The sequence below is a fragment of the Chelon labrosus genome, assembly GCF_963514085.1.
Source record: "Chelon labrosus genome assembly, chromosome: 10".
In the NCBI taxonomy this organism is placed as follows: domain Eukaryota; kingdom Metazoa; phylum Chordata; class Actinopteri; order Mugiliformes; family Mugilidae; genus Chelon; species Chelon labrosus.
The window spans coordinates 18,135,931-18,150,495 of NC_140360.1; the positions used below are offsets into that span (position 1 = coordinate 18,135,931).

The 14,565-nt window shown below is 44.7% G+C and overlaps 1 protein-coding gene across 3 annotated transcripts in view; it reads right to left on the minus strand.

Moving 5' to 3' along the window:
• Window positions 1-14,565, minus strand: part of iqsec1a (IQ motif and Sec7 domain ArfGEF 1a) — a 92,395-nt gene that overhangs the window by 36,552 nt on the left and 41,278 nt on the right. Inside the window, exon 1 of one of the 3 annotated variants that reach the window (XM_084552700.1) lies at window positions 3,633-3,647. The exons of the other annotated variants lie outside the window; for them this stretch is intronic. The gene's annotated coding sequence lies outside the window, so the exon portion shown is untranslated. Of the gene's footprint in view, window positions 1-3,632; window positions 3,648-14,565 lie in introns of those variants that run through there. 3 annotated transcript variants of the gene reach the window in all.

Sequence of the window (14,565 nt, forward strand, 5' to 3'; positions counted from 1 at the left end):
AACAACATTCTGTTGCCAGACACCACAGGACATCCTCAGAAGACCCATGTCCATTCTCCGATGAGTCACAACTGTTTTGGAGGCACAAGGGAGACCTACACAATATTAGGAAGGTAGTCATAATGTTATGCCTGATCGGTGTATGTGCAATATGCGTCATTTGATTACATATGTTATAATCTTGGCAGGTGGCCATGGATGAATGATACTCCCTAGTTTGTTTCCATGATTGGAATGGACGGTGAAGTTTGCAACGTGAAGTGCCGCGGTTACTTCTGACTTTTCACAAAATTACCTAATAATATTGAGATCTGGGCTCCGTGGAGGTTATCTGCTGCGGGGTTCCTTATTCTTCTAGTCACTGAACAAAGTTCTTAATGGGAATGTCATTGAATGATCGTGGGACTGATCAGACTCCTCCTGATGAAAAATAAAAATCTAAAACAACCCTAAAAGGATTACATAAAAGGTCATAATAGCTAGAAAAGAGATGAACACATCTTTTCTTTTATGATGAATATATTTATGATTAGCTCATAGGTTGAACATATGTTAATATAGCAGAAAGGCTCTATGGAAAAGACTAAAATACATAATCCTATCACTAATGGAATTTTATAAGGCGGCAAGAAAGAAGATCTTTTCTGCATAATGGCTATATTTGTACTGGTTTCTAAGTTTAGTCCCAAAGAGATTTGTCAGGGGACATTGGTGCTGTAGTCCTCTGTGGCAAGACAAAGATAAGACGAGAACAAGGCTTAAAGGAAATAAAAAAAAGAAAAGCCAGCTTATTCTTAAGCCTTTATTATCAAAGACATAACCTTGATAAACTTCCCAGAAGGACCTTGAAAGCGCCTTCACTGTCGCCTGTCTGTCTTTTTCAGCTGTGTGATAATGTATTTCCATGGTCCTAGAGAGGAAACCGCCAGGCTTGAGCATATAGACTGGAATGTTATTTGATCGGTCAGACGTCAGAAATATCCGCGGTCAGTTGGAAAGACAACCACCACTTACACTGCAGGCCACGGCAATCCGCACTGGCCCATACCACATGGTCTCCTACCTTATAGTTCGGCTGGATATGCAGTACTTCCACATCGCATTCCACACGGCAGTGACATCACCGGAGGCATCGGACATGCCCGAAGAAATTGCACATGGCACCGAAAGGAAGTTTCCAAAAAGCTTAACAAACAAAAAACAGCAGCAACTCCCCTTAAAAGAGCCAGAAGAAGTAGAGTCTGTGCTCACTCCCTCCTCAACCACAAATTACACCCCACATCCTTAACTTTCCATAGAAAACCCACAGAGAAATTCATTCTTTCGCTGCTAAAGTTACTTTGTCCGTGCCTCTCCCGAAGTTCTCCCTGTCCCAGTTTGTGTTGGGCTCAGAGTTGCTGCTCTTTGCAAGCTGCCTGATGACCAAGTAAGGTAAAGGCCCAGTACGTATAGCAGAAGAAAATCATCCCTCTTCTTAACAAAAGCTCTCCACCCACAACGAACCGCACACCAGTCCCTTTTTCTCCCCTCTGCAGACACCCCCTTTCTTTTTGTTCCTTTTTGTTCTGTCCAATGCAATCTTTCACTCACGGTGCTCCCATGATGCACGCTCCCCAGTGGTGATGGGCAGGACCAGGGTTGTGTGTTTGATGTGTGCTTGTTTATGTGGAAGTGACTTTAAACGAGAGAGCTAGAGAGGAGTGATAAAGATAGATTGAAGGATAGAAAGAGCTAGAGAGCTTTCAGTCCTGTGTGTGTGCGTGTGCGTGTACGATAATACTTGGGCCGGCGTCCAACAATCACACTGCTCTCAATGGGAAGGCCATGCTGGAGGGAGGGTGAAGACCAGTTCAGCAGCTGGGAGAGTCTGTTTTGAGTTACAACACTGACCTTGCTTCAACAACACTCCAGTCCTGGGACACAATCTGACTATGTTACACCGAAGCCAGAGCAATGTAATGAGTTACGCCCAGTGACCGAGATATTCCAGTAACTCTGTGGGATTAGACACATGGTGACTTGTTCACAGAGTGTGGAAAAACTAAAGAATTGTCCTAAATAAGTCCATAGACCACTGAGTCATAGACTGAGACCAGCTGTGAGCAGCATATTTAGTTAATCATTATGAACTAACCTTTAAAGTTGGATGCAGGAGCACATTAGATGCTCAAATAATCAAAAATCTGATTAAATGTATGATAATAGTACCATGACTGTAAGATACCAAGGTGGCGCCTGCAGCTGAGGGATTCCCTGAAGCCTACATTCAAAGAGTTGCCAGCTAAATCAGTGATGCATTATTAATGAATCATGGAGTCGCTGTATGCTCACCTTCAGAATACTAATCCTTCTCATGGCCATGTGTTTATATATGTGCTATAAATCAGGTTTGATCCTTGGATCAGTGTCTCCACGCTGCAGTTTCCGTTACAGACACCTAACATCTGCATGGCGGGATGTGACTGAAGGACATAATTGTGACTAGTTAGAGCTCTCTGATGCTACGTTCAAAATAATGGACCATTATCGTAGTCGCATGTCTCTAGAATCCAGTGTCTAAATTATGTTGTTTAAGAAGAGAGTAACAACCGTGTCGAACTACAGACCTCTTAAACTGAAATTGCAGCTTGAAATAATCATGTGAGATTACAGAGCATCACACACATGGTAGACCACCCAAACGTTAATGCACCTTCATCATCATGGAAAATTCCACCCATCTCTGTGTTTTTCTTTACACCTCGAACAGGTGATGGTTGTTTTACGCAACATGACTCAATGCACATGTCAGTTTGAGAATCAGGAAGATCAAACATGTGTGTCGTGATCGGCAGCAGGGAAATAGGGGGAGCAATTTTACAAGTGAGAGAGGACCAACATAGCTCCGTGGTAAAACTTTTTATATGTCGCCATCAAAGAAAAGGAAGATATGATCCTCAAGCCGTTACACTGTGTATCTCGCATGCTTTGATTCTCCGTGATTTACTGCTTGTAATGACGGCAAAAGCCATCAATTGAAATCCGATGATGTGATCGACATGTTGAGGTGAAAAAAGAATCCCAAAACACATTATAGATTCATAAAATATAGATGTCAGATTTGAAGCAAGCCGCAGAGCTCGCCTCAGGAAGGAGGCATGGATTATGCAGTAGGTGAAAGGTGAACAAGAAGAGGTCCCAGTGGAGCAGAGATAAATGAATTCAGTCAGAGCCTGCTCGACTCAGCAGTGCCAGCGCTAAACAGACACTAACAAGATCGTTGTAAGTGCTGAGTTACTTAACCAAGTGCTTCTGCAAAATAACAGGCGTAACCTGGTTCACTCCGAGAAACTGATAATGGCTCAGCCAGCTCACACTCCCCTGTATAATGTCAGCCAGTGTGTCAGCGTGCAGAGCTGAGCTCCACAACAGTTTCTCTATCAGTCAGCCATGCTTGATGAAGTAATTCCAGAGTCTGTTTTTAAACATATTGATTTTTTTAACACTGGGACCTCTTCAGCGCAGGCAGCAACACCAACAGGCTGTGAGCGCTCTGTGATAATTATGAGCCGTTAAAAACTATGTAGCACAGAAAGTATGAGAAACGATTTTAGCCGAACATGACTGCACGCTGCAGGCATTCTTAAACGTACCTCTTGTAAAAGTTGTTGTGTGGGTGCAAACACAGCACATGCCAATAATCCAGGCAAAATGCTTTGAACTTCCACATCCTCGGGTCAGACGATCAACAGGGTAGAAGAGCAGCGGGATCCAGCACCATTAAAAAGCTCCTGGAGCGCAGGGAGCCTGCTCATTTCTTCGGCCAGTGAATCCCTGGTATGGACGTCAGATCTGTCGTCCTCTGGAGCTCCAGCTTCACCACTGCCACTGGATGACAGCCTGAGCGGTTTTAACCCGCCCAGAACGACCACATCACCCCTGTCTCAGTCAGCACTAACCCAGAAAGCCAGGCCTATAGAGAACCCTCTAGGATTGATTTGGACCAAGTATTAATGCTCGGGATCCACCTTCCAAAAATAAGCTCTATATTGGCTGCTTCGGCTCGGTTTGTACCCTTATCCAGGTCAGTCAGTCTGTCCTCTGTGCCAGTCCCTTCACAGAGTGCGTCAGCTCAGGATCCTCCGAGACATCATGGCTATGAAGCCCTGCAGCGCTCCGGCAGGCACAGGTAGTGGAATGTGTAGTTTCTCCAAAACTCACTGGTTGACTCAACACTATCATCAATGGCCTCCTCTTCTGTCTCCTCGTCCGCCGCAAGAACAAACTTTCTTACGAGGCGACAGACTGTGTCTTTTCTCCCGCTCTCAGCGCCGGCTCCTTCTTCACCTTAATGCAACCTTCTCTTCCTTCTCCCTGCACAATCCTGAACCTTTCCTCTTCTTCTATCTCTGTCCCCTTCTCTTGATCCTCTCCCTCTTGCTCTCTCAGTCTCCCTCTCCCTGTTCCAGCTGCTGCCATCCACACAGGACCTCCCAGAAATGTGCCGATTCCGGTTGCCGGGCAACACGACCGTACTACTGAAGCTTCAAATGGAAGCCTAGCAGAGCGGCCCGCGATTGGTCAGACTTTCATCGGGGAGGGGCTGCTGCAATGTTGTATGACCACATGAGTTTATACATATGCTTTGTTCAAATAAATATGAGCTCCTCGTGCTCCCGTGTTTTATCAGCATTAAGTAAAGCGAAGGAAATTCTGCTTTATTTGACTTATCAAGGTCACAGAAGCACTTCAGAAAATACAAGCAGACTGCTTGAACAAATGCTCAGTGATGGTCGATAAAATGATTCATGAGCTGAATTAAACTGTAATGTTGAGATTTGAACGGCGCAAAGGCAGAATTATGCAGAACAACAGTGGTGAAATTTAATCTCTGGGTATAAAATGCCAGTATGTTAAATGAGAATCAAATATGTCTCTTCAGTAGGACTATGCTAAACGCGATGCTGGATTTCTCGGTAGAGCTGTAAGACTTGAACAATTAAAACGCAACTCTTTTTTCTTCCTTGAGGGGGTTTTGCATTTGAACACAAGCACAGTGCTGTTCTTTCTCAGCCCGGGATGCTGTGCCACGCTGCAGTGCCACCCAGTCCCAGCAGTCATGGGAAACGGGTGTGGAAGGGCCTCTCATCAATATTCAGCCATTGTCAGCATCCAAACACACAAATACGACATATTTACACAAACAAGCAGATTCGTATATTCAGGCACCAACAAACATGCATCAATGTCTGCACATATTTACACATTAACACACTAATCGGTATAGTTGGATTTGTTCGGTCTGACAAGTCAATCGGCGCATGACTCTATTCACACGGCTCCTGGCACAATATGGGCTTCATCTGTTTTCCCAAGCCAAGATATAGAAAGAGCGGGGCAGCACAAAGGCTACACTGAGAGCCTGTGTGAAACAGCGGGGGCACTGAGGAGGAATTAATGAATCCACACACTAGTCATCAGCCTTTTGTCACAACTTAAGCATCCTGATTTACACACAGAAAATGTCTTTTTATCTGAGCTCCTCAAGTTAACATTTCGCAAACTCCCTGCAAAGAAAATGTGCTAATCTTCTTGTTTGCATTTCTGGATTTTTATGTATTCTTGTTATTTTTTTTGAATAAAGACCCATTTAAAGCAGATTATCATATTAGTATATATATATAGAGAGAGGCTAATGCTGGAAACAAAATCCATCAGCCGCAATTAAGGACGGAGCTAAAAGGTAAGCGACTGCACTTATTATCTGTTTTCTCACTGTTTCCAAAAGCACATGATGTTGTTTATTGTGATGATTTACTTGTGCCAGATGGAGAACCCTTCTAATTCCTGTGAAGTTGAGTGTTCAGCGTGAGCGTTTCCAGAAATCCCACCATGTCTGTTAGCAGAATATACTGGAGTCTGTCAAAGGCAAAGAAGGGCAATTATAAAATCGCTGCAACTGGCATTAAAATTTTGTGGATCACTTCAGGCTCAGAGGAGAGGTTATTATTTGTTTTTGTGGGATACAGACCTGAGCAAGTGTATATAAGCACAATGGGAGTAGATGAATCTATTGGCAAGCTTTGGCATGCCCCTAGTGAACTTGTGAGCGTGAGCTGCTTGTTAAATGAATGTTGCTTCCACTTATTTTGCATCCCTCCACCTTCAGCAGCCAACAGACATATGCGCTGTGTTTTCAGTGACAAATGCAGCTACACGGTGAGACAGTAGGTGTCTCCAGCCACCCCTGGGACTCAGCCAGTCACCATTATTTTTGATGCTCCTGTCTCTATTTTTGTGGGGATCCACCTTGAAATTTTTCCATAGAGGGCAGAGTCAAGGTCAGTTATCAAATGTGTTACATAAAGCTGTGTTTGTAAGTCAATATGTGTGAAAAGTAGAGAAAGATCATAAATTATGACAAATATTCCCTTCTAGCCAGACTAAAGTCTCATTTGCAGTGCAGGGGGATCAATACAAATCCACAGTTACAGAGATCAAAAGACTATAAGACACAGACAGTCGTACGTGCACAGACATCAGTCCGAATAAAGGACCTCGTTTGAAAAGCCTTGCGACAAGATATTACCATCTCTCTCCGTGCTGCTGCATTGTACTGTAGTATGCTGATATTGATCATCGACTTCTCCCTGCAATTGACACAGTCAATCACGGATAAGCTGCCCTGAGGATTTCACCACGGCCTGCTCTGAGCCGGAGGTGTGCAGTCAATAAACAGCTGAATAGAAAATGGCCTGCTGCAGGAAATTTTCTCATCAATGATAACTAAGCGGGGGTGAAACAAGAGGCTGGATGGAGAGGCTCTGACAGGAAATCCTGCTGAGCATGTGCCAAATATGGGAGAAAAAAAATTCGGGAATGAAAAAATTAATAAAAATGTGTAAGATTACACAGGATGGGGCTTAATTGCAGAGTGCAGAGTTGTCTTGCCTGTGAGGAACCTGATTGGACAACAGCCTTAACCCAAGCCTTGAGAGTAAATGGTTAGGCCATGCTGCTGACACATTTTACTATATGGTATAATAAAATATATGTAATAAAAAGGTAATTTATGTCCAATAATATAATAAAAGTCCAATATATTGCTATATCTACAATTTCATTAAGTACACAGGAGAGCTCCAATGTCTGCATGAAGCACAGTCTGTCTGTGTTCAGAGTTCACCCCCTGGTGGCAGAATGGGGTAGCTTCAGTGATTTAAAAGCTTTGCAGCTGATGGTCTGATGTGATCAGAGGAATGAGGAGTCTGACAGCCTTGCAGATTCACTCAGACTTCATCAGCACACAAAGCATCGTGGAAATCATTCATTCCTCATTGGTACCACATCAGAGGCAGTGTCAATAAATGAGAGACCGCAGATTTCTAGTGGCCAGCTTCACTTCCTACAAGGGGCATGTTTAAATAACTCAAAACTAACCGAATGGAAACTGCCACATAAACATCAGGAGAATTTACAAGTGCGATGTAAAAACACCAACTTACTGCACAATGACGTGTCACACAGTATTTGCTTCTTGTTCTGTTTGGAATTAAATAAAAGTATTTCGCTAGTTTAAACCAGCGCCAGTTTAGACTACAGATAATATCATTTTAGAGAGCAGCTCAGGGGAGTTCGTCTGACATTACAGTTACAGCGCAGTTTGCATGAACACAGGCTCTTGCATCACACTCATCGTACAGTATGGCCTCCAGCCTGAAAGCAGCCATGCAGAACGTAGTCGGAGGGTAAAAGGGACAGAAGAGAAAGAGAAAGAGGGTGGGGAGAGACAAAATCAAGAAAAACCGAAAGAGAAACAGAGGTTGGGAGAGATTCATAATAGCTGCAGACTCACTCCTCTAGTTTGGGTTTTGTATTGAAAGCACAGACAAAAAGCAAGGCAAAGACAAAGAGAACAAAAAAATAGGAAAAATCCTTTGTGGCTGGTGGAGGAGGATCCCATAACTTTCAGTCTCTGTCAGCTACCCTGAAGGCCTTTTATAACCTGAGGCTTGCCACAGAACTGATGCAGGAAGCTGTCTTCCCTGTCAAAGAGGATACACTTAGACAAAGGACCACCAGCACTGCGAACATGTCAACACAACATGATGCATTTGGCAAAAGTACCCAGCTTAATTCCGGTAAAGGACAGAAAGGATGAGCGTATCATCTTTAAACATGGCCTGTTCAATAATGTGTGCAGGCTTACAACTGAGCCAATATTAACACATTGCCATGATTTACCATTTTAAATCCCTGACAGGATTAACATGTTTTGTATGAAGCAAGCAAACACAGCACATATAGAAAATCCAGACTCATGAAAGCAAAACACACGTATACAGAAGATTTAGCATGAGTCATTCGTCACGCATATAGAAGCTCTGTAGCTTTAAATGTGACACCTTTTTTCAATTATAAAACACAAAACCATAGAAATCAGCATCAGAAAGATAACATCCTCAGTGATATCTCGGTACGCTTGCTATTACATAAGATTTTTGCTGATAAACACATCTTCTTCCTTGCTTTTATTTTTGCCAGAGAGGAACAAAATGTTCTGGAGATGCATCCTTCTCCGAAGCGCTCAACTCTGCCCTGTGCTGTCCCTTCTGACGCAGCTATTGGCAAAGGCACGGGCTTATTATGGGCTGTTTCAAACCACGAATGCATCAGCACTAGCTTTTCCCCTGAGGAAACTTTAACTCAGTGAGATGTGCCCCTGGGAGCCCAACAGCTCCCATCGGTTTGATGGTGCTTAGACATGGCTGACACGGCTCCAGCTGCAAACTCGGGCCACTGAAAACTCAGCGCCAGCCGACAGATGTCCAGCTGCTGACGTTTTAGCGTGCAAAATGACAGGCTTTGAACTGACTCAGCTCAGCATGATCCAAGTGTGTGCTATTTTAGCAAAAGTCAAAATGCTACTGTAGAGCTAGTGAAAAAAATAATAACGGTACAGTAGGCTGCTTTACTCATCTAGTGTTGGAGGTGATTCTTGACACGTTTATTATGCACTGTCAGCTCTTCATGACATGATTATTATTAGAGCAGAACGTGAAATCATGAGGTGTGGATGTCCTACATCTATCACACATTAAGAACGGATCAAGCAGCTGACCAGTGAATACAAGAAGTGTGGTGCTCTCATGACCATAATTACGTCCAGCATGACAATTGTCGTTTACGGCTGCAGAATCACTGTAGATATCAGACAAGTGAAACAAATCAAAGGGTTATTATGATGACAGGCCTGTTCATACTAAGAGCATGCATCTGCTTTAACAAGTGACTCACTCCTGCTCTGTAGCATTATGCCCCCATCCACTGATGCCATGTGAACTGACAGCACGCTCGGTGCCTGCCCATGTGCTGGCAACGCAAAGCATTGTATGCGGTTGTTGTCTTATGCAATGGCGCCACGCATCCCGCAGTTGCAGCCTACAGCGGACGCATATTAAGAGCAGCACGGCTAGTGGTCTGCGTGCACCCTCTCGGTTTGCAGACCAAGCACACTCCGCTGTCAGAGGCTTAAGTTCAAAGTGGAGGAATGTGCCGTCAGTGTCTTGCAGCTTTGGTGACGCACTCTCTTTTTCATCAGAGCTGGCGTCACTCGAGCAGGGGCATTGCTTTAAGAGCGCCTCAGCCAATAATGGAGAAATGGGCATTCCCGCTGAAATGGTTCCACTGCATCAATGCCCTCTGAGAACGCATGACATTATCTCAAGGAAGGATAAAACCCATTGATGTTTATTAGCCACCTTGTCCGCAAAAGGTTATGCAATCAGAGCACAGCACACTATAAGAATCCCAGGAATGAATCCATGCACAAAGTTAAAGCCTTCTGGATGACAATGTCATGGATAACAGGATTAGCAGTTCAGTTTATTTTGTGCGCATTTTGACACTTTTTACATTTGTTATGATTTGAAAAAGCAAAAATGAATCTATTATTAGAAAGCAATTATTTCTATCTACGTTATGACCCCAGAGACAACACCAGCATAATGGCTGTGGATTTAGCAATAACGTTCTGCGTAAACATTTTTTTTTTTTGGTTTTGCATCAAATCTCAGTATTTTGCTTTGTGCAAGGCTAAAAAACATTATCTCACAATGCTGTGTGGAAACCAGCCACCTAAACTCACTTACAGCATACATTTCAAGAGAAACAAATGGTACACACGTTCGGTCCACTGTGATGAACTGAACAAGATCCACATTACACTGCATACCTTTGATGCATTTAACTTAAGACAACCTCTGCATCCCTTTAGGCCAGAGAAGCAAAGCGTAATATTCTTAAAGGCCAAGTAACCCTTAGGCGAAACCCAGGATCTCCTCCTCCTCTTGGCCTTCCAGTGTTGTAGGCACAGAATTAAAATTCCAGAGGGGCAAGGGGGCTGCCAGTGATGATGAAATGACATTTATCACAGGACAAGCTCATCCCACACTAGGTGCTCATTAAAGGAGTACCGGCCAGGCACTGAACTTCAGTGTGTTTGACAGAGAAGCAACGCACACAGTATGAGTGTCAATCTGCAGCTCATCTCCTTCGTCCCCGAACAATAACTGCCAACGGTTCACCATCGATTTGCCCCCCACTTTCACTCTCCTGAGGTCTGCCCCTGGACCAAGTCATGTGACTTTCTGTGGTCAAACCTTTCTCTGCATTAAAGCTGCGAGGGAACAGGAAGAAAGTAATCAGAGACCATCTGAAACCTCAGCCGATATGTTCGGTTTAATATTCTGCCACAGCAAGAACAGTACTTCTAAATCAAGCATGCAGTGCAGCTATAGTTCTGTTAACCTAAAGAAACTAAGGAATGAGTTTAATAAGGTGTGCCGCACTCTATGAACGGACACAAGGCAAGGCAGCAAGGAGATTTAAGCCATTAAATTGCAGCAGCAGATTACCCGTGAAAGACTCAGTGGAGACCCATGAAGGTCTCGTATTCATTAAGATGACTGATCCCCATGTATGGTGTTAGATCCTGACATGACAGGGTAATTTGGCTCAGCGTTATGCATCAGCCGTTAAGTACATGTGTGAAAAACGCGTGTTCACGTACACGGTTAGACTTACAGGACCGTAAAGTAATCAGAGCGCCCACAGGGATGCAGACTACACATGACATAACGAGGAACCTAAACACCCCCTCTGCAGAGAAATAATAGCAAAATGCTTATTCAGCGGAGGGTGCACTGGGCAAGGGCAGACTGCGTACAAAAAATTCTTACTAATAATTACGACTCTAACTTGAAAAAGCAAGATCATTTAATTTTAGCCACCTTTTGTCCCCAGCAGAAATGACACATGATTCTCTGAAGCAGAAATGCAAGCTTTCCACACAGACTGTAGGACTCATCGCCGTCCCAAAAATAACAGCTCAGACCCAGCCGCATTTTACACACACAAGCGCACACACACTGGCAGTGACACACACACATACACACTGTACCAATCGCACACCAGAACACACTCACACCCACAAATATACAGCAGAGGCTGCAAGGAACTCGTGTGCCCAGTACGAGCTGTCACAGCATCATCCAGAAATGAGTCATTTTGCCCAGCCACCCGAGGCTCTCCAACCATCACTCACATGACTCTGTTGTGATTTCAGTCATGATGGTACTCTGGTAAATATGAAACAACATCACACATCCCTTAGCATGAAGGCACATGGTATTAATTCATAATCTGAGAATGTCATTCACACAAATGTATGTTCCACCCTGCCGCCCCTCCCCAGGAGAGGGATGTTGTTTACGAAGAACCCAGGAAGGGAACGTGAGAGGACAGAGCAAGGTCTGGTCCATAGGTGACTCAGCATGGACAGCGGAGAGGTAGACTCCGTGTTTTCCACCACCCACTCGACTGCTGTCTCTATGAATGGGAGATACACCGATGCCGCCGATGCAGGCAGGCGAGCCCGTCTGTCTGCCCGTCCGACAGCAGTTAAAACCGATCATGCTACTCACATGTCGTAGAGCCGGTAACCCATGGCTGAGCCCGGTCGGCTTGAATGGGACCCGGGGTCTCGTGTCCTCCTGGGGTCCGTGCTGCTCACCACGGCGCGCCACACGCTTGGTTTGTCCATCCTGTATGCTGGTCGGCGGGATTCGATTGCGGGACGGCGTGCGCACACGGGCTCACTCGCATTCACTCTCCCTCTCCCTCCCAGTCACAAACATGGGCTGCCAGAGAGCAGTGTGTGTGATGTAACAAGGAGCATCCAAGAGGCTGGCAGCTGGTGGGGATGGAGGAGGAGGAGGAGGAGGAGGCGGCGTGGGGTGGGGTGTTGTAGAACCCAGAAGCTAAAGAGGCTCTGTTGTGAGAAGCCTCTGTCCTGAAGCCTGCTGCATGATTAGTAATTCTTTAACGGTGTCTGTGCCAGAGGTGACTGCCACACCTAAATAAATAGCAGAGGACACAACCTGCAGGAGAACTACAGGGTGATTTACTGGCTCTCATAAATACAAGGAAGCATCTACATACACCTCTCTCCACCCTCTTATCTGAACTCAGTAGTACAGTCCTCAGCAGGGCCGTACGATTGGCTCCTTGGTCTCCATAGAAACAGGAGGATGTGTCAGAGGTAGGGCTCATTATTATGCCTTCTCTCTCCCCTCCCTCCCATTTTGTTTTCACTCCCTCTCTCTCCTCTCTCTCTCTCTCTCTCTTTTCCCATTTCTCTTCTTATCACACACTCATCCCTCTCTCTCTCCTCTCTCTCTCTCTCTCTCTCTTTTCCCATTTCTCTTCTTATCACACACTCATCCCTCTCTCCGCATCTTCTGGAATCAATACACTCTTCTCTGTAGTGTCTTTCAAAAGACATGCGGCTTTCAGGCAAATGAGGATGGGTAAAGATGCAGGTAAAACAGGTGAAGATGTTAACCGTGTCTGCAGAGCAAAACATAGGACTGTGACAAAGATGATGTACGAATAACTCACAAAAATTGTCCAACTATGTTTCTACAGTTCTTAACAGACACACCAAGTTAGCGAAGCAGAACACGGCTTGCACAGACATTGCATCACATACGAGTTATGCCAAAACCAGAAAAGGAAATGTGAAATATTAAGCTGAAATAATGAATGTTTTTGGCAGTAAAATGGGTCAAAAATGAGCACAATCTGTAGAGGCTGCACAGTCCGATACGGCGTGCCCCTGCTGGGAAATGGATGCTAACGCTGTTGACACCTTCACCTGGTAATGGCATCCGAAGTGGGACAGTACGCAGGCTAGATTGTGTATGTAGGAAAGCTCTCATCAGGACTTCATTAAGCCACACGTACACACACACTGTAGGCTAGAGACAGAAACCCCCGGCTCATGGCTCACATTCCCTGGGGAAGGATATGTTTCATCCCAAGCAGACTCGATGGCATGCAGTGCTGTCGATGTATTGAGCGCTGAAGTCAAGGTGACTAATAATGTCAGACCTTTGTCTTTTTGTTAATGAACCAGTGTAGCAGCTAATTATATATGCAAGTAATCTAACTGCAATTACACCGGCTATGTCGTCTGTAATTATCAAGCACAGGAGCTGAATCCTCCAGCTGTGACAAACTGTCTCCGCTGTTTAGCGTGTTTGTATGAGGGAGCGGATGTGTGCCTTTACCAGTTTTGATTCTGTCATAGTTCATCAATTCATATTGCCACATCCAAGGATTTCTAACAATAACTATGGAATTTACTGCGTTCATATATTGTTTTTGATGTCCACAGAGGATGAACACTTCCCATTTTGGCCAAGTAATGAGGCTGTGATATTCACTTTACACACAGTTTATATCAAAACATGAAGAACGTCAACAATATCCAGAATGATGACAATAAGAGCTGAGCTTTAGGATACAGACTTTTCATGTTTACAGGAATATACACCAATCAGCCACAACATTATGACTACTGACAGGAGAAGTAACTAACATCGACCATCTTGTGACAATACAATGTTCTGCTGGGAAACCTTTGGACCTGGCATTCGTGTGGATGTTACTTAGACATGTACTACCCAACTGGACCAGACCAGGCAGCAGCCATCCCCAGCAGGATGCAGCCTGACACAGGCGCACACGCAAAAACGTACACGCACAAGGTCCTCCAAATTCACTAGATCCCAAACTGATCAAGTATCTGAGGGATGCACTGGAACAAGCCTGATCCACAGAGGCCCCTCCCCTCAACCCATAGGAACCAAAGGCCCCCACTAACAACAGTCTGTTGCCAGACACCAAAGGACACCCTCAGAAGACCGATGTCCATTCTCTGATGAGTCACAACTGTTGTGGAGGCACAAGGGAGACCTACGCAATATTAGGAAGGTGGTCATAATGTTATGCCGGTGTATACATTTTAGACTCTGAGTTTAGCACATTTAACAGTTGTCTTTAATGGCTGGATGTTCTAATATAACATCACACATTGAGCCTTTTAACCAGTTCATTTGCTGTAATACAGGTTTGTAATACAGAGCACCTAACATCCAGGTTGCCTGTTGGCCAATTTGCACGTTTCTTCGGTGTGTGTTTATGACTGCGCCCGCAAGACAAAAGGTTGTAGGGGGAGGGGAT